Genomic DNA, 26,834 nt, shown 5'->3' on the forward strand with positions numbered 1-26,834 from the left:
GTATAGCTATATGTCTATTGTTTTATGATGTGTTGGATTGGACTTTGTTGTTGTTGTTATTATTATTACATTTATCTCCCACCCTTTTTCCTCCAAGGAAATGATTCTCCTCCTCCTCTCAATTTCATCCTCACATCAACCTTGTGAGGTAGGTTAGCCTGAGAGTCAGTGACTGTCCCAGAGTCACTCCGCAAACTTCATGGTAGAGTGGGGACTAGAACCTGGGATTCCTGAGTCGCAGTCCAACATTCTAACCACCACACTACACTGACTCCCAGTTGTGTTGCATTTTCATTATGTTATTTTGTTTTAAATTGAACTGTACAACACTGAGCAGAATCTATTTTATAGGCATTGAATATATAACAAACAATTGGGAGCTCCACCTTATGCAAGTGGAAATGCTTTCTACTAGTGCAAAACTATCACTGGGTATCATTAGCACTTGAAATCTATCCAGAAATGTTGGCATGCTGCAAGGTATAGGAGCCTGGGAGACACTTCACCCTGGTATTATTTGATAATGTGTGATGTTGTTCTAAGAAACCAGCCTGGTTCCATGGGGGAACACAAGCATAAAGGACTGACAAGTTCTAGTTAGAATGGGCAAGGAGGTCCAGCAAGCAATGGCAACTTGAGGTCATTAATTTCTGGTCACTTATACAGGGCAAGGTTCAGCAATATAACCAATTAGCCACCCTAAAACTTGTGATGAGATATAGGCACATTAATCAGGTGTAATGGGTAAGGCATGAATACATCCAGTCAAGGAGTTGCATAATGACTGATAATGGTCAGGTGGAGATTTTCACCCTAAAGTGTAGCAATACTGGAGAAATCTTGGTATGATAAGAAGTAAGAACCCTTTTCTCCCAAGCCCTATGTTCTATAGCTTCTCAGGAGCCATAACCCAGCCCATTTAAGTCCAGACCTCTCATGCATGTGGGTGGCCTAGACCGTGTCTCCATGACAATGGAAGGAGAAGGAAGGAGTGGCTTACCTGCATTTTTCAAGGAGCTGGTTTTGGTCTGGGCAGGGCTCCATGAGCAAGTGCATCGCTCCATTCTAAGTTGCTTCGCATAACATTCATGGGGCGGGGGGGTCAGAGTAAAATGTCATCTGACTGGTAGGGACTGCTCAAGCAATTAGAGAGGCTTCCCCCCATCCAGTCTCCCCTGCTTTCTCCTTCCATAAAATCTTCCTCCTGTGTGAAAAAATCACTCTCCTCCCTGCCCCGCCCCCCGCAGTACTTTATTAAAACAAGATACTGTGCAGAAACTCAGTGTTCTCTCTGCTTTGAAGCTGCCAAGGCTGGGAACAATCTGTCTTTCTCACCTCTGGCATTAGTTGCTTTCTTAAAACAAAAATCATAAGGAGGCAGTGTGCTCCCTGCTCTGCTGTGATCAATCGAAGCTTTGTAGCTTCACAGCTTTGTCATTAAGGCTTCTAAATGTGTTATTTTGCTTCATGGGAATCCCAGTAACTCTGGGAGTGCATTTTGGGAACAAGCCTCATTGAGCACAATGAGAGTTACTTCTGAGTAGACACTAATTGGTTTGTGCTGGGAAGGGGCAGGAAACACAGGGGGATGGGGAAACCAGCCCCCATTTTAACCTTAATGAAGGTGTGAATTAGTTACTTCTGAAGGCAATAAACCAAACACTGGAGAATCACAGCTTCAGTAAAGCACTTTACAGCCTTTAGGGAATTAGTGCTTTAAAATCTGCTATTTCCATTGAGGGGGATCTCTGTAAATTCTGATGTGTGCGTTCAGGGGACAAGCTTCATTGAGCATGATGGGAGTTACGTCTGATCTGTCCAGATGCACTACCGCCAATGTTAAAAGATACCCTTATACGCTTGTATCTTGGAGCATGTGTATGCTTACAGATGTGTCTGGAGAGGACATTCATTAACAGAAACCAACAGTCAACCAGTGAAAATGGAACAATATCAGAGTTATATGCTCGGAATGATGCATATCAGTTAGCAATCTGGCTGTCTTATACTGAATACACATGGACAAAGCATCCTTGACTTGGATATGTTCAGTGTTTGAGATTTGTAAAATAGGTATTATTTTTAATGAATGGGAACAGTCCATAGCTCTTATCTGTGCAGTGAAGGAGTATGCAGAAAGAGCCAGCATGGGATAAAGATGTGGATAAAGGAGCATTCTTCCTGCAGGGATTGGGGTCTGCTTACAAAGAGCAATGCCTGACTTCTGTTTATTTATTTGGCTGTGTTTCTCTATGGATGTCTTAATGCCAGTGGGAGGAGTCTTGAGGTATCAAAAAAAACAACAACTGGCAGACAGACGTCTGGGGAACCAGAGCTATTCTTCAGTGCTCCTCTCACTCTGTTTGATCCTAAAAGTGAACTGGGAATACTGCAGACTCTCTCATAGCCCATGTTTGTCATAAATTATATCTGTGTTTGTATGCAAGTACAGGGTTGTTTTTAAACAGATGTAATGATGCCTTTTTTGTAGAGAGGAAACAGGCATTTCCATTTCCCCCCTTTTATCCTGATTTAACCCTTATTCCTTCCACAACATCAGCAAAGAGAGCCTGCTGGTCTTAATAAACTGCATATTCAAAAGAGATGTCTAACGATGTCATATAGAAATTAGTATTGTAATTATTATTAATTTTGAAGGCACCTAAAACTTACTAAGCACTGCACAAGCATTAGACACAAGGTAATCTCTCTAAGAGACATGGCACAAAAGGAAAAAAAAAAACAGGATGAGGAGGGAAGAAGAAAAGAAGCAAATGCAGACATTAATTCTAGAGTGGCAAAGTTCTGATAATGACCAGCTTGAAAGGAAACAGTTCAGGAAAGACAGAAGCCAAAGGCCAGTTCATCTCCCAGCTGAACTGATGGAGTAGATGGTAGACCCCATTGTCCCATATCTTCCTCTGCTGTAGCCATATAGAATGGCTGCTCATAGATTACCACTGGGGGAGAGGAAGAGACCAGTGGCAACTGATCTCTCAAACCAGCTGATGGAGTGAGCCTGGTGTCCCATCTGTCCCTCTGCTGCAGCTAGGTGAAAAAGAATGCTTTCGGTCTGAATGTTACTTACATACAAATACATTTTGCCATTTTGATTTTAATTTAGTTTAAACTTTTAAGGTGTGTTTCTATACTTCAGTTATACTGTCTGAAGGGCTATAAGATTTGGCCCCACTATGTTGGCAACATGCCAGACAGGATACCAGCTATGCCAGTGGAAGCGTCTGCCAGTACAGCTGTTCTACCAACCACGATATGCCAGCAGAAGAGCTAAACAGGGGGCAGTCATGGGCAGGATGGGAATAGCACAGTGAAGAGCACACTGACACTGTTCCTGTTACTCCCTCAGACCAGGGCAAGCCACTGTTGATCATGTAACTTTACACCAGCCCTGGACCTGCCACAAGGCATTCCCCTTCTGTGGACTTCGAGAAATCATGGAGGACGGGGGAAGTGCCAGATGACTGGAGGAGGGCTAACATTGTCCCTATCTTCAAAAAGGGTAAAAAGGAGGAACCTGGGAACTACAGACCAGTCAGTCTGACATCAATCCCTGGGAAAATTCTGGAGCAGATGATAAAGGAATCCATCTGGAAGCACCTTGACAACAATGCCGTGATTACTCGAAGCCAACATGGATTTGTCAAGAACAAGTCCTGCCAGACAAATCTGATCTCATTTTTTGATCAAGTAACCTCCCTTGTAGACCGTGGGAATGCTGTAGACATCATGTACCTCGACTTCAGCAAAGCTTTCGACAAAGTGCCCCATGATATCCTGATGAGCAAACTAGCTCGAAGTGGGCTAGATGAAACGATCTGGTGGATCCACAGTTGGCTACAGAATCGGACTCAAAGAGTGCTTATCAATGGGACCTTCTCAAACTGGAGAGAGGTAACGAGTGGGGTACCGCAGGGCTCAGTCCTGGGCCCAGTGCTCTTCAACATTTTTATTAATGACTTGGAGGAGGAGGTGCAGGGAATGCTGATCAAATTTGCAGATGACACAAAATTGGGCGGGATAGCTAATACTTTGGAAGATAGAAACAAAATTCAAAGTGATCTGGATAGACTGGAGCGCTGGGCAGAAAACCACAGAATGACATTTAATAGGGATAAATGCCAAGTTCTGCACCTAGGAAAAAGAAACCAAATGCACAGTTACAAGATGGGAGATATGCGGCTCAACCACACTACAAGTGAGAAGGACCTTGGAACTGTTGTCGATCACAAGCTGAATATGAGCCAACAATGTGATGTGGCTGCAAAAAAGGCCAATGCTATTTTGGGTTGCATTAATAGAAGCATAGCTTCCAAATCCCAGGAAGTACTAGTTCCCCTCTACTCAGCACTGGTTAGGCCTCATCTGGAGTACTGTGTCCAGTTCTGGGCACCACACTTTAAGAAGGATGCAGACAAACTGGAGAGGGTTCAGAGGAGGGCAACAAAGATGATCAGGGGACTGGAAACAAAGCCCTATGAAGAGAGACTGAAAGAACTGGGCATGTTTAGCCTTGAGAAGACTGAGGGGAGATATGATAGCACTCTTCAAGTACTTGAAAGGTTGTCACAGAGAAGAAGGCCAGGATCTCTTCTTGATCATCATCCCAGAGTGCAGGACACGGAATAATGGGCTCAATTTACAGGAAGCCAGATTCCGGCTGAACATCAGGAAAAACTTCCTGACTGTAAGAGCAATATGGCAATGGAACCAATTACCTGGGGAGGTGGTGGGCTCTCCCACACTGGAGGCCTTCAAGACGAGGCTGGACAGCCATTTGTCAGGGATGCTCTGACTTGGATTCCTGCACTGAGCAGGGGGTTGGACTCGATGGCCTTGTAGGCTCCTTCCAACCCTACTATTCTATGATTCTATGACTTCAATGGAAGGGGGGAAAGATTTTTAAAATCACTCCCGCATCAACAACCACCCCCAGCCCACATCCCCACAACAGCATAGATTATGGTGTAACCATGCACCCAATCAGAGCACACCACTACCAGTATATAAAATCTGCCCAGGAAGACCACTACTCAGGTGATAAGGCACATGGCATAGGATTTTATCTCTTTGGCTTCATGTACTGCATACTTAGAGCTGACATGGGTGAGGGGATGTTGATGATGGGAAATAGGGAGAAAGGGCACAAAAAGGGAACACTTTTCCAAAAACAGCACATATCTAGAATGCTCACAGGATCTTGAGCATAATACTTCCTAGAAGAACCCCAAGAGGTACCTTGTCTTGGGACTTCTTTCACAAATACACAACACCGAAGTCTACTACAAATGACTGGGGATGCCACAAAGGTGAGCAAGGGAGGGGGAACACATTCTGTAATATAGAACTGCTGGAATGGTCTCCCATATCTCCCCACCCATCCACCCCTTTGCTATACTGAGTTTTGTCTGAACTGTAGTGCTCTAACACTCTTTCTTCCGCTACAGTGGACAACAGAGGAGAGGCACTGACCCCCACATGCAGGTAAGCTCTCTGTTGGCAAAGGCCAAACACTCCACTCCAATCATTGCCATGGCTGACCAAAAACTCATGAGCACTTTTGCCTTGAGGGAGCACAGCCTGGATGCATGGAGTAGAATAAGGTGTTGCCAGACCACACACACAGTGTTTCGCTACAAGCCCCAAGTGGTCACTGCAGTCTCCCCCTACCCCCCACCCCCTGCCGCCATGGGCACCACTTCCTCTTCTCTCACACAAATGCCTACTGTGCATCCAGGTTCAGGGACTATGTGCTCCAGCTGACTATTGCTTGTTGCTCTTTCTGTACCTTACTTTGTAGGTACAGAGAGAGGCTGCTCTCCAACGTGTCCATCCTATAACGTGTCTCTACAGGCTGCTCTCCAACATGTCCATCCTACAAGTCGTTTCATGCAGACCATGGAAGAGGCTGACCCTACAACTAGCAGCAGTGACGAAAATACTCCCAGAATGCTTCTCTTAGGATGACAACTTGATACAAAAAACTGGGATCACTGGGTGAGATGCAAAGTTTTTCTACACGAAGCTGTTAATCAGCTGTATCTACTTTTGATTTCATGGCAAAATTTGCGATCCAAGCACTAAACGAGGAGCATTTCCTTTCCTGCTTTTCCACCACATAACCTCTAGGTGGCACTGTGGTATAATGGGAGAGGGAAAATACTAGGGCTGTGCATGGACCCCCTGCTTCGCTTTGGATGCTGATTCGGACCTTCCAAAGCAGCCCCGCTTCACAGCGGACCAATTCGGACACCATCCCCTTCAACTCAGATCTGAATCTGAAGCCAGATCCAGATATCCCCATCACTCATTTCTGGCGTTTTCCCATTGACTTGCATGGGAAAACACAAATGGCCATAACTTTTTCCGTTTTCATGATACATACATGAAATCTGGTGAACTCTCAGACCTCATGCAGGGCCGGTTGAGCTGCCAAATTTCAGGCAATTTGGCCCAGTACTTTTTGTGCTAGGCGCAGGTGAAATTTGATTTCTTCAACAAAAACACTCAAAGCAAAGAGCTATAACTTTTCACTGATTGCCCAGAAGTGCATGACACTTCGGGAACTCTCAGCCCCCCTGGGGGCGGGGGGGCGGGGTGTCTTACCTTCCAAATATCAGATGGTTTGGCCCAGTAGTTTTTGTGATAGGCACAGGTAAATTTTGACTTCTTTGACAAAAATTCTCAAACCAAAGAGCTATAACTTTTCACTGCTTGCACAGGGGTTTATGAGATTTGGGGAACTCCCAGCCCCCTGGAGTTTCAGATAGTTTGGCCCAGTAATTTTTGTGCTTGGTGCAGGTGGAATGTGCTGTTCTCAGCAACTCAAGCCAAACTCAGAAGGGATAATAATCAGAGAAGTTAGGCGTGTTGAAGTGGGAGGAGGTCATTATCCCTAATCTCTGCTGCAGGTTTCTTTGAAGTGCAAACAACCCCTTTCCCCTGGTACTTCCTATTTAGAATCACAGTCGATGACCTCAGGCTCTCTTTGGCTGAATTTGGAATACACACAGTACCTGGCAGGCAGGCTGGCAGAGCAGTTTGTTTTTGTAGTAATGTGCTTTTTTTTAAACACACAAAATGAATATTTTATATTTTTATGCTATATATATATATTTAAGCACACCACCCCTGCCAAATTTCAGTCAGTTTTTAATTAAAGAAATGATGCAAGTGATCGGAAGGAACTGAGAGTGTAGCCACCTTGCAATGGTGGCAGACGGCAGTGCTGGGATCCACTCTCACCTCAAAATAGTCCCACATGCTGCCCTGATGTTTCTGTGGAGACAGGGACTGCCTGCCTTGAATCTTGGGGGTCACCACACGAGCAGGGTGAACAATGGAAGAGGGGTAGGGTGCTGGAGCTCCTGCCTGCTGCTCGTCCTCCCCCACACCCTGGAGGATCTCATCCTCTTGACCCTCCACCATATTGAGGACATCAGACACCTCTGACGTAACGTCCATCAGCGGGCTCCTGTCTTCCACTACAGGAGGAGATGGTGTTCCTATGGCAACAGTGCTGCCGCTGCTGCTTGCACCAGCAGTAGCCTCCTCAAACAATGACTTCTGGGCAATGCAACTTGCCTCTGCAATCTGCTGGTAGGGATGTCAGAGAATTCCGCCACGGATCTCGGTGAGGCCGAATGCCAGTGCATTCGGCCCCCCGAAATCTGTGGCGGAACGGCCTGCCACCTCCCCTGCCCCCCCGCAGATCCCGCCCGGGACGAGACTTACCTGGGGCGGATCTTCCGGGCGGCGGTGGCTCCGGCTGGTCTTCCGACCAGCTGCCGCCGCCATTTGTCTTGTAAAAAAAAAAAAAACAACCGATGTGATAGGCTACGTAAAAATTTACGTAGGCTAAAACGGTGAATCAAAAAGGGACGCAAATAGCGCCCGCTACGCTATTTGCATTCCCCTTTATTTTCCCTGTCGTAGTCTATGTAAATATTTACGTAGATTAAGAGGGCCAAAAATAAGGAATGCAAATGGTGGCGGCCGTATCCGCCGCCATTTGCATATGCGGTCCCCCCCCCCCCCGAGCTCTCTGCGTCTGGAAATCCGGCTGCGGATGGCTCTGGGCTGGGCCTGGCCGGCTGCTCCACGGAGCTGCTGCGGAGCACAGCCGGCCGTCGAGGATTCCGGGGGGAGGAACAGATCGCCTCCCCCCCATCGAGGATTCCGGGGGGAAGGGACGGAACGCCTCCCCCCCATCAACATAATCCGCGGAAAGGTAAGTGACTTTTGTACATCCCTATCTGCTGCCCTGCTACACCAGGACACAATAACCGGACTCGGGGAGAGCTAGCTTGCCTACCACTGCTGCTACTCCCTCGCCCACCTCTGCCCCTGCCAACAACACCCCAAAGATGCCTCATATTGGGCTTGCTTGCTTTGCCACACAGTGCAGTATTATATAATTTAAATAATAGCTGTTGACGTGTGTAGTGCTTTGCCCACTGTTTTTGGAAATGTGGACTGTGTAGTGCTTTAACGCACACTGTTTGCGTGTCCACACAGACACACAAAAGCAAAAGAAAAGAAAACACTAAACTACAAGCAAAGGGCAGGGGACCTTTGGGGATTTTTAGGGAAAAGAGATCAAAAATAGGAAGGGAAGGAATACAGGACTTGAGAAGGGGGTGGTGGAGGGGAGGCAAGAACAAGGTTATATATTATCTCAAAGTAAGGGCAAACTAATGGTTGAGACTGGAGAGAACTGAAAAGCGGGGGGAAGCTAAGCAACTAAAGTGAAATTTTCTGGTTTTTAAAATGAACAAACAAGAATGAAAGGTAAAACCTATTACAGAAAGGTGGGATGGGGAAGAGACCCAGGGTCAAACAAGTACTACATGTTTGGTTTTTAAAGAAAGAATAGTTCAGTTGAGAGACACACATACACCTCTAGCCAAATAACTTCAGACAGAGCCCTCTAACACCACCAAAATGATCTCTCTCACAATGAGTAAACGCAGCCGTACAGACTGAAAAAAAAGTGGGGGAGCTAAGCAACTAAAGTGAAAATTTCTGGTTTTTAAAACGAACAAACTAGAAGAATGAAAAGTAAAAACCTATTACAGAAGGGTGGGGTTGGGTGAAACAAAGAACAGGAAGGAAACTCAAATTCAGTACTAAATGTTTGGTTTTTAAAATAAAGAATCTACAAAAGAAAGAGAGTAATTGAATTCGGATTGGGAATAAAGATATGCAAAGCTGCACACACAGGATCTCTCTCTAGTCTCTAATAACAAAACCACCATCTAACTAGCGTGCGCCTTCTCACACAATGAAATGAAAGCAAGCAAGCAGGCTGATCTCTCCTCTCCAGTATTCCCTCCCTTCCTCCACCACTGCCACTGATTGGAGACTTCTGGACTACCTTCAGCCCCAATTTGGCAAGTAGAGTTGCCATTCGTCAAAGCTCCCTCCCTCTTCCTCCTCTGCCCTTCCCCCCTCCTCCTCCTCCCTGATCTCTCCAAGTTGATACATTTGGCACCAGGCTGTCTGGGCTGCTCAGAATACATCATAAGAGTTCCGAATCACCGAGGCAGACTGAGGCACCTCATGTAGGAGCCACTTCGCTTTGGGGCACCTTGGTGCTATTCTGATCTGACTTGTATCACACTGAGGCACCTCCAAATCAGCCTGCTTTGCCTCATTATTTGGGCTTCAGAACCAAGTGGTGCACAGCCCTAGCAAATACACAGAAGGAAATTGTGCTTTCACAATTAAGGGCACAATCCTATGGGAACAGTCAGCAGCCTCCAAACTCAGAGGTGACCAACTATCCAATGCAGGGCTCTGCCTCCGAACTCAGAGGTGACCAACTATCCAATGTAATGCAGAAGGGATCTTCTCCTCCATGCTCCGGCCATCCTGCATTTGTGGCTAAACGGTTGATTTCGGGGAGAGGCCAGACAGCACATAGGAAGCGTCCTAACAGCTCTTCCGCCATCCCCTCCCGTCCCCCAGGAACGCCCCGTTTGGCTGCCCTGTGCTGCTCTTATGAGTGCAGAGCTGGGGACAAACCGTACCACCTATGAGGTGATGGGGAGTCAGTTTTCTGGGAACTGACCTCGGAGCGCTGGCTCTCAGGTCGGTTCCCAGAAACAAAAAATCCTATGGCTGCTAGACACTGTCTAGCGGCCATAGGTTTGCACCCTAAATGCCACATTTTCCCTGCTCTAAAAAAAACTCACTGAAAAGTGCTGGTTAGATACAGAAGCCAAATTGGAGGGTCATGATATCATCCAAGGAACCTGTAAACAACCATGAGGGAATGACGAGTGCATGATAAATGCCTTGTGTAGAAAAGCCCACAGACTGATACTTAAATTAGAACACCTTTACTTAGATAAAATGCAGTTAGTTTCAATCCATTTCTCTGGGGTTCATGTCTTCCTCATTTGGGTGTATTTTATATACTCTTTTCCTAATGTGGAAAAACAGGTTCTTTGACTACTCATTTTGGTTGTACGTTATTTGGGCTCATCTTGTTTCTTTTAGAAAGTGTTCTTTCTGATGTGTTTATTTATTACTTTTCTGTACCTCCCAACAGCTGATGCTTTCTGGGTGGTTCACATCACCTTTTCTTTAGAAATTCGTACAACCTTCATTCCACCTGTTAGCAACAATCCTGAATTATTGAATTTTGGGCTTATGTTATCTGGTGTTTTCTATCCAGTGTTTTCCCCCAAACTCGGTTATCTTGTTCATGTTTCACAGACAGCTTTGTAATTTCACACTCAGCTTTGCAAATATGCACACCTGTTTTTCCAAATTCTTCAGCCTTTTCCTTCTTTGCACATTTCTCCTGGTAACTCTCCTTCTTTCAAACTTCAGAAAACCATTCACCCAAAAGGGGACCATTATATGATTTTACGTGACAAACATGCTTTTTCCAGGCAGGTTCCTGTACCTTTGCAAGCTCCATGACAGAAGTTATGCAACAGGTAAAGGTGTTCCTAGTAAGGAGCAGGTGCCATCAGGGACACTGCACCTGCTACCCTGCTGTCTGTCAAGCTACAGTCCAAAGCACACCCTGCTGGAGTGACTAGTTGGCAACCTCACACATTTGTTTCCCTTTCTCTAAAGGACTATGTGAGCCACCCTGGGTTCCTTGGAAGAGGAAAAAAGGTGGGAGAAATCCTTCATGGATCCAGAAGATCTAACAACTTCAAGTTGGTGGCGAATGTTTCTTTCTTGGGCAAGACTCTTGAGTGAGTGGTAGCCAACCAGCTCCAGACACTCTTGGATGAGACCTATTATTTGGATTCATCTCAGCTGGGGTTCAGGCTGGGTTTTGGCTCGGAAACAGCCTTGGTCACCTTGTATGATGACTTATGTTGGGAAACTGTGAACTTGTCTCTCAGTCTCTTTTGATACCATCAGACATGGTACCCTTTTGGGGTAACTGTCTGAGCTGGAAGTAGGGGGTACTGAATTGCAGTGGTTCCACTCCTACTTGGATGGCCTGGTCCAGAAGGTGGTACTTGAGGGATATTGCTTGGCCCTGTGGATTCTCCAGTATGGGGTTCTCGGGGGTTGCTGTTTAATGTCTACATGAAAACACTGAGTAGGGTCATCCAGAGTTTTAGAGTATGTTGCCCTCAGTATGCTAATGACATGCAACCCTACTTCTCCTTTTTATCTTCATCAGGTGAGGTTGTGGATGTTCTAGATCAGTGACTGATTGTGAGAATGGATTGAATGAGGGCTAATAAACTGAAGCTCAATCCAGACAAGACTGATGGTTCTTCTGACTGGACAGAGAGTCTTATGTCTGTTCTGGGTGGAGCTGTACTCCCCCTGAAGGAGCAGGTTAGTAGCTTGGGGGCTCTTCTGGAGCCATCTCTGTCACTTGAGGCTGAGGTGGCCTTAGTGACATGGAGTGCCTTCTCCCAGCTTTGGCTGGTGGCCTAGCTATGCCCCTATCTGGACAGGGATAACCTGGCTTCAGTAGTCTATGCTCTGGTAACCTTGAAGTTAGATTACTGCAGTGTGCTCTACATGGGGCTGCCCTTGAAGATTGTTCAGAAGCTGCAGCTTGTGCAAAATGAGGCAGCCAGATTGATAACAGGGACCAGAAGGTCTGAGCATATAACACTAATTCTGGCCCAATTGTATTGGCTGTCTGTATGTTTCCAAGCCCAAATCAAGGTGCTGGTTTTAACCTATAAAGCCTTATACAGCTCTGTACCACAGTACCTGATGGAGCACCTCTCCTAGCATGAACCTACCTGGACACTACGATCAACATCTGAGCCTTCCTTCCTCTGAGTACCTCCTCTGAGGAAGGCTCAGAAGGTGGCAACAAGGAAGACGGCCTTCTCAGTAATGGCTACCCAATTATGGAATGCTCTTCCTACTGAGATCTACCTGGCAACAACACTGTCATCTTTTCGGTGCCAGGTTAAGAATCTCCTCCCAGATACTTGACAGCATATGATGGAGCATTTATGTCAGTTTATCAGGTCCAGTATCTTACTGTAATGGTTTTAGCTGTTTAAATTGCTTTAAATTTTGTATTTTAAATATTTTATATCATGTGTTGATTATTGTGTATTGTGGTTTGTGATTTCTGTGAATCACCCAGAAAGCTTTGGCTATTGGTTAGGGGTGTACGAAACCCTGCTTACCTGGCTCCGCCAGGTTCCGCAGGTGGGGGGAGGCGATCCGATCCTCCCCCCGGAATCCTCAACAGGGGCGGGGAGGTGATCTGTCCCCCCCCCCAGAATCCTGCCCGGCCGGCTCCACTCTGTGGCCAGGCTGCAGAGCTGCCAGCTGGGTCAACCCGCAGCAGGGCCTCCAGCCGCTGCCGGGCTGCTGCGGACGTAAATGGAATCCTGCGTAAGGGACGCCATTTGCGTCCCTGCTTTAGCTGTGATAGGCTATGTAAATATATATGTAGCCTATCATGGGCCAGCGTAGGGACGCAAATGGCGGCCGCCATGACGGAGCCGCAGCCCAGCAGTGGCCAGAGCCGCCACCGCCGGAGCCGCAGCCAGGTAGGCTCCGTTTCGCGGGGCTTTCGCGGGATGGTGGGGCGGGGGGCTCCGTTCCGCCATGGATTCCGCGGGGCCGAATTCACTGGAATTCGGGCCTCCTGGGATCCGTGGCGGGATTCTCTAACTTCCCTACTGTTGGTCAGTATAGAAATGAAAATAAAATGATGATGATGATGATGAAATAAATATAAATATCTTCTCCAACCTGTACGCTGTTTAATAAAGCCTTTGCCACATGTGATATGCCTTTGTTGCTAGGGGTGGTAGATAGGGATCCCTTTCCTCCACCACAGTAGGATCTGGCTTCAGTTGACTGCAGGATGGGACTCTGAGGGGAGTGGGAACGCAGCTTGATGGCTCAGGGGTAGTGGCCCCTCCACTCCCTGCTCACTCAGGTTCCCTAGACTGTGAGGGAACAGAGCTCTCAGGCACATGAGTGGGACAGATGCTGTTGCCAGGGTGCATGAGGCAGGTAATCTGCATGCAGGGGTGGAGGGTGGATGAAGAGGGGATGAGCAATGGCGTCTGCTGGGATGCCACCCAGGAGGGCTGGCCTGTTGGGCAAAATAGCAGTGGGGTGGATTGGTCACATGGGCCACATTCCCTGATGGGTAACCTTCTGGAGGGTCCATGTCAGTGGTAGGCAGGATCACAGCCAAAAGCAGGTGGTGCAAAAGCCATACATTTCCCCTCATTCACACACATCCATCTGCACACTCCCCACATTCACACTCATACATGCGAACAGATCCCCTGCCCCCCACTGGAACCACGCAGAGGCTTTTCTCAAACCTAATTGCTTGAAAGGGGTGTAACTGAGGGGGATTGTAGCATGCAGAGGACACGGTTAACTTTTCCCTTCTCAGATGCACCCACCGCAAATCCCACCCTCACCCCATGCTGCAATTAGGCTTTTGAAAAGCTTCCTATTAGTTCCAGGGTTTTTCAAGCTTAATTGCCACAGGAGGGGTGATTGGGGGTGGGGTGGGGGTGTTAGAGCATGTAGGGAAGGACTGTGGCTCAGTTGGTAGAGCAAGTGCTTTTCATACAGACAATCCTTAATTCAATCCCCAGTATCTCCAAGTAGGGTGAGGAAAAAATTATGCCCAAAATCCTGGAGGGTCACTGCTAGTCAGTGTCAACAATACAGGGCCAGATGGACCAGCGGCCTTACTTGGTATAAGGAAGCTTCCTATGTTCCTAAACAGTAGGAGACTTTTTTTCAAGCATAACTGCTGTGAGGAGCAGGCGGGGGGGGGGGAGCGTTAGGTGAGGGGCAGGCCAATCAGAGAGGAGCCACAGGCCACCAGTTCCCCACCCACTGAAAATTTTAACACTTGCCATCCTATACATGTCAATGTGAAATTAAGCAGTAATTAAGCACTATTGAATGGGACTTACTCCCAAGTAAGCATACATAGGATTGCAGCCAAAATGTTTTTGCTATAGGCGGGTAGTTGTAATGGAATGTGTATTTTCCTTTTTCCACAGACATGAATAAGGATGTTTATAACATTTTTTTTTACATTTTCTGTGCATCCACTAGTAACAGTGGCAAAGGCACATAAACAGGTTAGAACTTAGAAGTGCAGAAAGAAAGTGGAATTCCAAAAACTCATCTAGTCATTGTAAAACCATTATTGTAATGATTATTTGAGTTGGCTAATTTACAGTTCAATCATACAAATGTCTACTCAGAAGTAAGCCCTACTGAGTTCAATTAGAGTTATTCCTTGTTAAGAGCATATAATATTATAGACTAAAGTGGTATGCAAATTAATAAGGATGCAACTTTTTGGTTTTATTCTGTTTTAAACTTTTAAAGGTTTTTTATTATGTTTTAGAATACTGTATTTTAGGGTTTCAATTTTTGTGAATTGCCCAGAGGGCTTTGGCTATTGGGTGGTATAGAAATGTAATAAACAAATAGCTTATACTGAAAGTTAACCTACCCTGCTCATGATTTTTTATTTGTTTGTATAAGAACACCCTGAGCCACTCCAAATTTAAAATAATACTTTCATGAAGTATATCAGGCCTCAACACTGGCATATTTTAGGTGTTTATTTTAAAACTTAGCTGTTTGCTTTGACTTTTCCCTAGCCATGAACTATCTTTGTACCAGCCTCATGATACTATTGTGTGTGTGTGTGTGTGTGCAGTCTTTTGTTTTGATTTCCTTTGTAAACCGCTTCAAGATTTCTTTCAAATGAAAAGTGGTATATAAATATTGTTAATAAATAACATATCCACAATACAACCTAACAGAGACATTGCAATTAAAAAATACCCTAGGTATATGAAAACACATTTCTTCATAAGGAACTGTTATCACAAAAAATATCCACATTAACTAACAAACCCTTCACTGTTGAATCCAACCCAGTAAGACATCAATAGCAAATATATCAATATGAAAACGTTAACCATTTCAACCAATTATTTTCAACGATTATCAAAGCAGCAAAATTATGTTAAGACAAACAAGGGAGTAGATCTTCCAGGACTCACAGCAAGATGGTCTATAGGTAGCTTGAGCAGGACGAGCAGAGCCGCCTTTGCAGCTGGAGTCAGCCAGGGTTCCACCATCACAGGCCAGGTGGGAATGAGCGAGACAAAAAGCAGGGAGGTCTTGCACGCTCAGAGCAAGATGGGTTTCTGTGATTTCCCTTGACCAACTTGCCCCACTGCTCTTATTGCAATGTTTTGTCTAATATGGAATCTTTATGTCAACCTATTTTTAAAACCATTGCCAAAGGTCTCTGAGAAATCCATAGGCTCAGCTAGACATATTCACCTGTAAATAGGTGAATATGGGACAATTCACATGACTGGTTTGGACTCTGGAGATGGAAGAGTCCCCACACAGAAATGACTTCCCCCCTCAAAAACTATGCAGTAAAATAGTTATGTTAATGCATACCTTATTGTCACAATATAAATTATTGTGATCCAACAAACTCTAGGAGGGGGGGGACATTTTTCGGGGTGCTTCAGGAGATTGGTGGACATTGAAACATAATGGTTGAGCGAATTGTCCGGGTGAAGTGGAAGCCCTTGGCCAAGACAGTAGATAACCTTCTTTGTGGGCATTTTTTACAGTAAAGAACAAAGTGACCAATCTTCTCCTTTAATCTCTTCTTCAGATTAAATTTGTTGAGCATACCCGTCCACTACATCCGTGGTTCTCTGAGGGGAAGGAATGACAGCGAAACCAGTTTAAGGCTAATGTAGACCCGCCATCAGAATGGAGGCACACTACCTCGGAGGTTTTCCAGGGACAAAATATGATTCCCCCCCCCCCCCAGTCACACAAAATCGCTAGCTTGAGTTAAAATGAAAAGAAAATCTGGTTCCACAGCAGATGAATAGCAACTGCACTTTTATTGTGTGATAAAACAATATTCTACAGAAGACCCTCATCGGACTGCCAAAGCGGGGGCGGGGGAGCCGCACTCGTTTCCAGTAGGCAGCGATTCAAAATGGCTGCCGAGCCAAAAGCGGCGTAGGAAGAAGGGGGGGGGGGTGTTAGAAAGCTAAGGGCAGGGAGGAAATCCAGGCGGTATCTCTTCAGGGAAAGACTTTCAACGGAGTACCAAGGGCAGCCGAGAAAGCAGCTAGTATAAATAATTTAAAGAGAAATGAGAAAGAAATTTGGTGGGAGAATGGGGAAGCGGCGTTGTGGTGGTCTAAGTGCTAACTGGGAAAGGAGACGGGAGCTTGCTGGCCTCTCCTGTGTGTCCTAAGTCATCTTCCAGTCTATTAGTTTTCCGTCTGCCACTTCCCACCCTTTTTTCCTCCCTGAGGCGGGTGGGTTTGTTTGAGAGAGAGAGAGGGAGAGAGAGGCAGGCTGGCTGGCTGGCTTGCATTGCATGAGATAGAAACGCCACACGCAGCCTGGGATATGGCTGGTGTCGTCGCAATATGGCCTCATGATTCATTCATTTCCCGAGATTTCTGCTTCTTTCCAGAACTGATCTGGGGCTGGCGTTCTCTCATCATCCCTGCAATAAGATGCACAAGTGGCTGGGGGTGTGTTGAAGGGAGGAATATAAATGCTTCACTGGAGCCAGACTGAGGCGGGGGCGGCTGCTGTCAATATCCCAGAGCTGAAATACATTGACAGGGCTGGGGGGGAGAGGAGGAGGAGTGGTGGGGGCGGGGGCTGTGGGAGGCCGAGCCATGCTGCAGTACGGCTGCGGATGCCCTGGAATGCCTTAAGAAAGGCAGTAAAGGCGGGTTAGCAGTACGATGTGCCTGTAGTGTACTGTCGTCAAAGACGGTGCTTTCTTCTCGCGTCTGATCCAGCCCTCCGCTAACTGAAATGGTCTGGGTAAGGGGACCCAGCCTTTGCCCCCTCAAACATTAACCACTGAAGTATTTCTGAGAAACGGTAAATGACATTGCAGCAACAGGCGGGCTGCAGCAGGCGGAGCCGATCGCTAGCAAATGGAAAGCTGGATTTAAGAACCACACACCAAGCAATGGCGCCGTACAGGAAGGAAGGAAGGAAGGAAACAAAGGGGAAGTGGGATCTGAGCCACGGTTTAGGAAGCGGGCAGGGCTGGTCGCAGGAGAGAGCTACCTATGACTATGAGGCCGGCTTTGTGTTTATTGATTCTCTCCTGTTGCCTCTCTCTCTCTCCCCCTCCCCCGTTATGCACGGCGTCGACCACTCTGGAAAAATCCCCCCAGTTCAATGCGGAGCTCCGTGTCACGACCGTTTACATGATCGCAATCGTGGAGGCGGGAGTTGGAGGGGGGAGTCTTTCCTTCCGCGCTGACGACACGCGCCCACCCCAGCTCCCTGTCCTCGCTCACTGACTGTAACCTGACGGTGAGGGGGAATCGGCCCTTGGTCTCCTGGAGACAGGAAAATACGAACGACCTTTATTTATTTATTTATTTATTTATTTAAAAAATGGAAGTAGACTAAATGACTCCTATTCTTTGCTCCACAGAACATCCGATGCGGGGCCCAATCAGCTGAAAAAGCTACCGAGACGTCATTAGCTGTGTGTGAGTGCGAGCGCGTTTCTGCGCGCTGCCGACTGCAGCTGCTTTGCTGATCGGATCCTCCATTAGAGCAGCGCTGTTGATTTCTGATTCACACTGCAGCTATAGCAGCAGCAGCCGAACTGGGGTGCAGGGAGAGAGACAGCTTGGTTGAGGGATAAGCTAGAAGGGACCGAAGGCGAAGTAGTGAAAAAGATTGGAGCCATCTAGATATGGGACTTGGCAAAAATGTTGCGAGGGCGAGCCTGGGTGTAAGTGTGCTTAGACACACACGCCCATATCCAAGCACCCGTTTTTGGATACATATATGTCTCTCCACATACAATTAGGGACTATAGCTATGCGTATGTACATAGCCATACACACAGCGCCTCCGTACAGAGAGAGGGAGAGCACGCGCACAAGGCACCTATCACAGACACCAACAAGCATTTGCTTGCAACAGCTGGGGAAGGAAAAGGCACAACACGGCTACGAACTGAAATCTGAAAAGAAAAACATACACGCACACAAAACCAAACGCAACCTTTAAAAAAAAAATTCTGAGCAAATGAAGAAGGCTCTTTAATATAGAACACGTTTCACTCATCCAAAAAATAAAATAAAAATGGCATCACAAAGCGACGGAATAGCGACTTTTTTCTACTTTCCTTTTTTTTTTTTTTTTTTAAAGGAAGGTGTCACCCCCGCCCCCTCTGCGCCGCCCTCTTCTCATCCAATGAGGTAGCTGCGTTTTAGGACATCCCTGGGCTTTTATCCGTCCTAAATGCTTATTATGGACACACACCGAGAGTGTAGCAGTAGCAAGTTGCTTTATCAATTAGCGGTGGTGATGGTTTGTGCGGCAACATTAAACACAATCTCCCTCCCCCACGCGCGCGCGCGCGCGTACACACACTCAAATTTTCAGTAGTCTCCTTTTCAAAACATAGGGGTAGATGGAGATAAAATTAATCGGTCTGGGTTCTTTCTCATGCTTTCCTTGAGATGTGTATTGTAGCTCATAGGTGGCAATAATTCCTAGTTGCATGTTAATACGTCGCCCTACAATTCCTGCGCAATTTTAGGAAGAAAACCCCCGGAAAGAAAGCTTGTCTTTCCACAATAACTGCTTGTCAGCCTGACAGACTGTAGCCGTGAACAATATACAATTAAGGGGCGAGAGGGATGTGTGGGGGGAGCCGGGGAGAAGGGAAATCAGAACCATTATGTGTATGGGGGGAGCGGGTTGATGATGGTGAAGCCCCCTTTTTTCCTTCAAAAAACAGGGGGACGTAGAAAAAGGAAAGCAGGAAGCCATTATTAGCACAAGCTATATTAAGCATGCTTGCTTCCAGACTAGCAGCAGCCCAGCTCGGCTCCCTAGTTCCGCCCAGACATGTGCCTTGCCATTCTCGTTTTAATGAGTCTGCTCGGGATGGCTGCTGATTCATTTTGCAGGATGAACCCCCTGGGAGCCAAGGTGGAAGCCTGAGGCGAGCTGCTGTTGCATCAATGCGCCACTCGACATCAGACAAGGCAGGAAAGCTGGCTCCAGCCCCCAAATCCAGTTCAAAATAGCAGCGTCTCTGGGTTGTTGTTTTAAAGGAGAGGGGGACAATCTGGGAGGGGGGAATCTGTTAAAGAAAAGACCCAGCACTACCCAAATAATTAAATAAAACACAATTAGAGAAGAATGGGAGAGGGAGACCTCTCTGATTCACCTCCTTGTCTCTGAACTCGATGGAATTGCCCATAGCCCGCCCCACCTCCTGGCATTGGTTGTCTTTTTATTTGTTTATTTCAAGTCTGTCTTTCTTTTCCTTCCTTTCTACCTGATAACTAGTTGGAGGTGGGCTACCTGATTTAGCCGGAGACTTTGATTTGTGGGATTGACAACCTTATTATGCAGCGAGGCTTATTATTGATATTATTCCCTTCGCGGTTGCCATGACCACCTTGTGAGAGACATTCAATTTTCTCTCTTCCATCATCATTATCTATGAGGCCATCTGTTGTGGAAAATGAATTCAGCCTCATTTGCATGACTGATAAGCAATTTTTTTTTATCTATTTAACAGAAGGTCATATGCCGGGGATTTGGAGCTGGTGGAGGAAAAAAAAGTAGAGGAGGAGGGAAAGGGGAGGAGGGAAAACATATCGAGAGAATGAGTGGGAGTGCGTGCATTAGGGGATGTATGTGGAAGTAAAACAGATCCCTTAGGCCTGCTAGCCTTTCGTTCTGAATTTGTCATCCCTGCCAGGGAGACATCACCCCCCCACCCCCGCTAAGCTTGCACACTAAAGAGAGTGTGTGTGAGAGAAAGCTGTTTTCTCCTGCAATCTCCTCGAAGCCCCCCCCCCCCGTTTTTAAGCCAAGTATTGGTGGGTGTCTTTTATTTTATTTTTTTTAATCCCTGGAATATGGGATATTTTTTCAGTATTCAGTGAAGAGAAAAAAAAAATAACGGAACCTGCCCGGGGTCTCCGCGGTATGCTTCAAGTTCTTACTCCTCCTCGTCGATTTAAAGTTACAGCGAGCTAAGGGTTATGTTTTTGTTTTGTTTTTCCTTAACCGTGTTGAGATTTCGTATGCTTAACGTATGACGGTAAATGAAGGTTGTGGATTGTGTTCGACTGCGGGTTGATTCTCTGAGCTGGTTCAGAAGACTGGGTATTATTTTGCTTCAGTTGTTGGGTAGCTTAATACCTACGGCGTCCATTGTTTGCTCCCCCCACCCCAGTTTTTATAGCATATTTGCCGCGCTGTCGAAACTGCATGGGACTCTGGAATAGCCTAAAATAATATGATGGTGAAACCTGTCGTGAATGTATAAAAGCATTAACTTGCATGCACGAAGCATGTTTTTTATATGAAGTTACTGCATGCCGTATAGTACTTGCTTGCTAAGAAAACCATAGAGGCAGAAACTTCACAGATACCCATAGATGACTTGAACATTACAAATAAAACGAGAACTAAATGCATTTGAACTATGACACTAGGCTGACATTCTAATCTTCAACTTATTCTGGACAAGTTTGATTGACTTGATGGGACTACTCCAGAGTAAATGGACTACAGGTTGTGCTTTTATACCCAACACTGGTGTTTTAAAACCACCATGACAAAAAGATTTATATTATACATGTTTTGCAACAATTTAAAATAAAATGTATGCATATATTTCAGTTCTAGAGGTTATTGCACTATGTGAAACTTAACCCTTGTTCATTTTTTTATATATTCTACAACCTTCAGTTGAAAGTTGAGAATATTGTTTTTATAATGTCAGATATGCAAAATTGTAAATATTGTAATAGTGTGGCACAGCAAATTTACTTGATTTATAAATGAATAGCTAACAATTAATATTAAACTGATGCTCTTGCTGAACTTATATTTGCTTTGAAAAAGATTAAACACCATAGAACAAATTGACTTGCATTTTATTTCCTGTAATAAAGTCCTGGAACGCAGTCATAAATGTTATACCTCAAAGACTTTCAATAAGAAATGTAGTTTATTATAGAGGTTTGTTGGATCCAGACTTAGTCATACTTAGAGTAGACCCTTTGAAATCAATGGGACTTAAGTTAATCATAACTTAATTCCCATTGATTTCAGTGAGACTACTCCAAGTATGACTAAGTCTGGTTCCAACTCAATCTAATTATAGATATTTGAAAGTCACAGTAGAAAGTAACTCTCTGCTGGTTTTGACAATAGTATACTTTCACAAAAGAGTATGCAATGTTTTATTTTGCTAAAATAACTAGAAATACAGCTTCAGTTAAGGATTTCCCCCCTTGTACACAACTTGAATTCTAAAATATATCAATGTAACTTTTGAAAGACTGAAACATTTCTGAATTTTAAATGAAAAGCTGTTTCACTAGTCCTCAACTGAAGTTCAGTGGAATATTGATGTCTCTGAACTGACTCTATTAAGGAAAAACCCATTTAATTCCTTGATTCATATATATTGGAGCACTGAGTTTTTAACAGCCCCCAGTTGACATGACATATAACATCTACTATTTAAAATATTTTTGATTTTACTTCTCTGTATTACTCCCTCTTTCCATGCAAACAGTATAGTTTAATCATCACTTTTAAAAAGTTTGAATATATGTCTTACCCCTCTTTGGTATTACACACATTTCTTACACTGATTGGAATTTCTGGTGAAAGGTGAATTACACAACCTCATTCACATCAGTATACTGACTGTACAATCCTATACCTGTCTACTCAGAAGTAAGTCCCATTAAGTTCAGTGGTGCTTACTCCCAGGTAAGTGGGTATAGGATTGCAGCCTTAACCACAATAAGGCCTCAACAGATTGAGTGAAGAGGCATGAAAAAGTACTAGTTTCATCAATGGACATCAGCTGTAGTATCCTGGGGAATTAACAGTGTGTTTCATAACAATTTGAGCCATATTGGCTTTAATACCCCCACCAGCCCCTTTAAGTTGTAAGGAAGTTCCAAGGGCTTGAAAAGTGGGGGTTGAGAAAGAGGAAATTCCTTTTAACAAACAACAACTCCATAACAGATAATACACATGATTCCTTCTCCCTGCCCCCACAAAAGTTAATTACTAAGCTTGGTTGGATTCCTCCTTGCTACCCTGACATTTGACTGCTGCTAATTCACTGATTAATCTCATTAATATGATTATGGTGGGATTTGGAATTGGCTGCCATTGTTCTGCAGACAGTGTTATCCGGCCGGAGTACTTGCCACCTCATTCAGTTTTTCTGTGATTTCTCCCCCAAAGGTTGTTTGAGTGAGCTGTATTGTGAAAGAGGCTTCTCCTTTCAGCACCAGGAGCTGTCCGTCGCTGATAGCAATTACTTTGAGCCCTGAGTTCCTATTAGTTCACTGGCAAATAGGAAAATAACTCACTTTCATCACCTTAACGACCCTGCTACAGAGAGCAGGTTATGGAGAGGGAAATAGTTATGTTTTATAGTCATAGACACTGTGCATATTCTGGGAGGGAGGAAACAAAGTATTTTCTCTTCTGTCCTTAAAGGTTTACTTGCATGCATCTTACTTAGTCTGTTAAACGCTGGGGTAGTAATAAATGTGGGATTTACTTCTTTTCTCATCCATATAATTTTAAAACCAGATCATTGACATTGCAAGCTTTTCCTTCAATAGGGTTGCCTTTCTTCTGATAAGCCTATTTTTAGTAAATATCACTCGTGTCTCCCCTATATGTATGGCGTACATCACTCTTAACTCTTTAGTTACTTGTGTCTCTAGCCTACACCTCGCTTGCACTCTGTTCCTATCCGCACTTACACTTAAAAAATCCCCCACTTGCTAGTGTGTGTGTGTGTGTGTGTGTGAGAGAGAGAGAGAGAGAGACCCCCACGGATTTAATCTGAGAGCTTCTGTTTAATTGAACATTTCAGATGCAGAGCGAAATAATCAGACAGATTGTCTTTTCTGAGTTGTCTCTGCTTTTTCATTGTGTGGAGCAAACACTCCATCAGCATCCTGAACTAAGTCTAAAGGAACATTGTTTGAAATACGATGCTTTTGCATATCATCCGCGCATGATCAACTGAGCTGTCTGCTGTTTGACTTTATTATTTGAAGCTACATTGTTATCATGAGATGAGGTTACTGCGCATGTGCAGCAACTTTTTCATCCTGTTTAGAATATCCTTTCTATTCTTCAGGAAACGTGCCATTATGCTGAAAATTTCAAGGCATGATTAGACTCCATTGTGTTCAGAGTTTTCTCTGAATTCAAGGGATTTATGGCAGGCAATTGGGTATGCATATTTGTCGTCCCGTGTCTCCCCCCCCCCCCACTTCTCAACCCCAGGCAAGTCTATTAAAGATGCAATCCTAAGCATACTTCGAAGAAAAATTGTTTAGCATCGAGTTAAGTGAAGTATGTAATGTAGTTTAAATAATTTGATCTCCAGGTCTACAACGGGTATAGACGACATTTAAGGCAACTCAGTGATACCTGTTTCGTTTGCTGCCACACTCTCCAGCGGCATCTTAATGTTTAAACTGCAGATCGATTCTCAAGTCGGATCGGAAAGGAAGTCCCACCGAGTACTATGGGGCTTACTACTTACTAACAACTGTAAATAGGGTTGCACTGTAGGACCTGTGAGTAGATGCAGGCGTGCACACAACATTTGGGAGGGGGAAGTGTGTATGTGTATTGTTTTAGGAGGATGTAGTAAGAGGAAGAAGTTAGGGGAAGGACGAAGAATGTATAGGACAGAGGTGTTCAGGGTGCTGTTTAATGAAGTCTGTTTGCAACTGGGCATTCTCAGATCTACATACAGTTCGAGCAGGGGCGATGACCCTGTCTGGTGTTTTGAGTTGGACTTCTTGCGATGGTCTGGTTTTTCAAGTCCAGCCCCTCTCCTGCTCCAACCAGTCAGAATAAACGAAATGTTATGTTTTCAAGTGCAGGGGTTGAATGAAACACAAACTGCGTTAGCCACCTCATGTGTGTATCAAAGAGAAGGCGTTGCTTTCTCATCATAGTTGCTTAGTGTATGGCTTGCATGTGTCCTCCCCCCGTCCTAGTTTTCCCTGTTGGATAGCAGGGAACAGAGAGACTTTTGCAAAATCATGGGGAAAGGACTTCCAAGTGGCACCCACCACATTCAGACCAAAGTTTCATTAGGGATCAGGAGGGTACTAATGAATCGCCACATTTGCCATTGCTGGACATGCCACAGTTCTTCTACTGCAATCGTTTGGGGTCCCTAGCCTGACTTCCAATTGAAGCAAAGGTGTGGGAGCTCTCCTAATGATTCCCCAGTGCACGAAACTGCTCGTCCCTCCGTGTCTCCTGGCACGTCATCCCAATTACACTTACTGAAGAGTGGGTCTGGCTGCTTTTTCACCAACTTAACTCACAAGTAAATGTATTTAGAATTAAAACTGGAGAGAGTATACCCAATATCATTTTACTTAGCTCCCTATAACATCCTATCATACTAGAATAACAGTGGCTAAAAGATGGATTTCCCCACCCTTTGTATATATGTTTACGAGGGGAATCTAATCCGCATTAGTATTTGAGCCATACAGATACCGAAGTACTTCGGGGTGAGCTCCCCTCTGTATCACCCTGCCAAATGGTAAGGAGAGTTTTACTACACATCCGATGCAGATGTGTGACAGACAGGAAGCTTTTCTGTATGGGATGTTAACTACTGAATTAGTACGATGATCGTTATTACAGGGGGCGTAAAGTTATAATCTTGTTTTTGTGCCTTCAGAGAAGCGGTTAATGTAGATATAAACATTCTGAAGAAATGCGGAAGTGTGAAAGACGTAATATCTGTATCAGATTTATAATCTTGCTCCAGCTGATAGTCTTGGGAAAAGACTATAACACAAAGGGACTCTGCAGTGAACAGGATATGTTTTTGTTTTATTTCAAGACGCTTATTTCCAGCTTTTTTTTTTCCAGAAAAAAAGAGCTAGCATCAAACCATAGGAACAGGTGCCCTTTAAATGGTTGATTGATAATTTCCTCTCTTATTCTTTAAACCATCAAGTAATTTGGACAAGGCCCCAAATGAGATCCCTGTCACAAAACAGAAAATTAGGGTGCCACTAACAAGTGATCCTATGTCTTTAAAAAAGTAAACCCCACTGAGTTCAGTAGGACTTGTATTCCCAGGTAAGTGGCTATAGTTTAGCAGCTTTAGGCTGATCTTGTGTATTTCAGCGGTACTAGAACGATTTAAGACTAAACATGCTGAGCCCAGATCATCTAGGACGAGAGTACCAATGGCCCCTTTGAGCCAGCCTCTTCACTGAGGATTAACAACGGTACTAGAGCTCAGTATCCTGGAAACAGTGACAAAGCGGGAGTGCCTTTCTGCAAGCGCAGAGTGCCTTGCCCTTAGGGGCACCTGCATTCCAGTGGGATTAGATTCTAGGTCAGAGTGTGAATCCTCTCTAGAAGCGTGAATCCGGAGATTCCTAATTTTAGTAAATTTCTCGTCCACCATTAAAATTAATGGGGGTTTGTTGAAACAGTGATGGTAGAGATTTGTGTTTTATATTACACTTAGATAGACTTCATCCTATGCCCTTTCCCCCAAATGGAGCTTTAGCATACTTTTTCTGTCTCTTGCCCTGATTCTAAGCATATTTGCTGAAAAACAAGCTTTTGTCGATGATGCTTCTTAGTTCCGACTCCGAGTAAGTCTGTAAATCGACGTGCGCTTACTCGGAAGTAAGCGCCAAGTCATCTCAATGGGTCCTTTCGCGCAGGCACGCATAGGCGTGGGCTGGCTAGCCTTGGGGTCACAGCCTCTGGTTCACGCCAGGTTACCCCGAGCCCTTTTCATAAGGGTTGCCTGCCCAGCAGTCAGACTGCTTGAAGCTTTGGCGTAATCACGGGAGCCCCGAGAGGATCCGTAGATGGGGGAGGGGGAGGGACATACAGGTGTGGGGGGAGGGGGCGACTAAAATCCCCTTGGCTTCTCGGGGGAACACCTCAGCGTCCTGCCCTCCACCGAACCTAGTTCAGAGAGAGGTCCTGGCGTGTTACCGCCTCCTTTGGCTGCAAATCACACACAGTTGGCAGGGTTTGTCAGCAAAGTTTGCCCTCAGCGTGGCTGTCTGGCTGTCTGGAGAGCCCAGGAGGGAAGCGAAGGGCGGGCTGGGCTCCAGCAAAGGCTTTTCCTTCCCTCAGACTGCAGTGCGAGCTGGGAAGGGAATTGCCAGCAACTCTCGGTCGCCGCGGCCGTTGCGTCTGGCTCTGGTCTTCTCTCCGCCACGTCAGGGCAGCCGGGAGAGAGCGGGATTACT

This window comes from Heloderma suspectum, chromosome 1 (assembly GCF_057233095.1).
Source record: "Heloderma suspectum isolate Gila_16-S chromosome 1, 16-S_ref, whole genome shotgun sequence".
NCBI classification, from domain to species: domain Eukaryota; kingdom Metazoa; phylum Chordata; class Lepidosauria; order Squamata; family Helodermatidae; genus Heloderma; species Heloderma suspectum.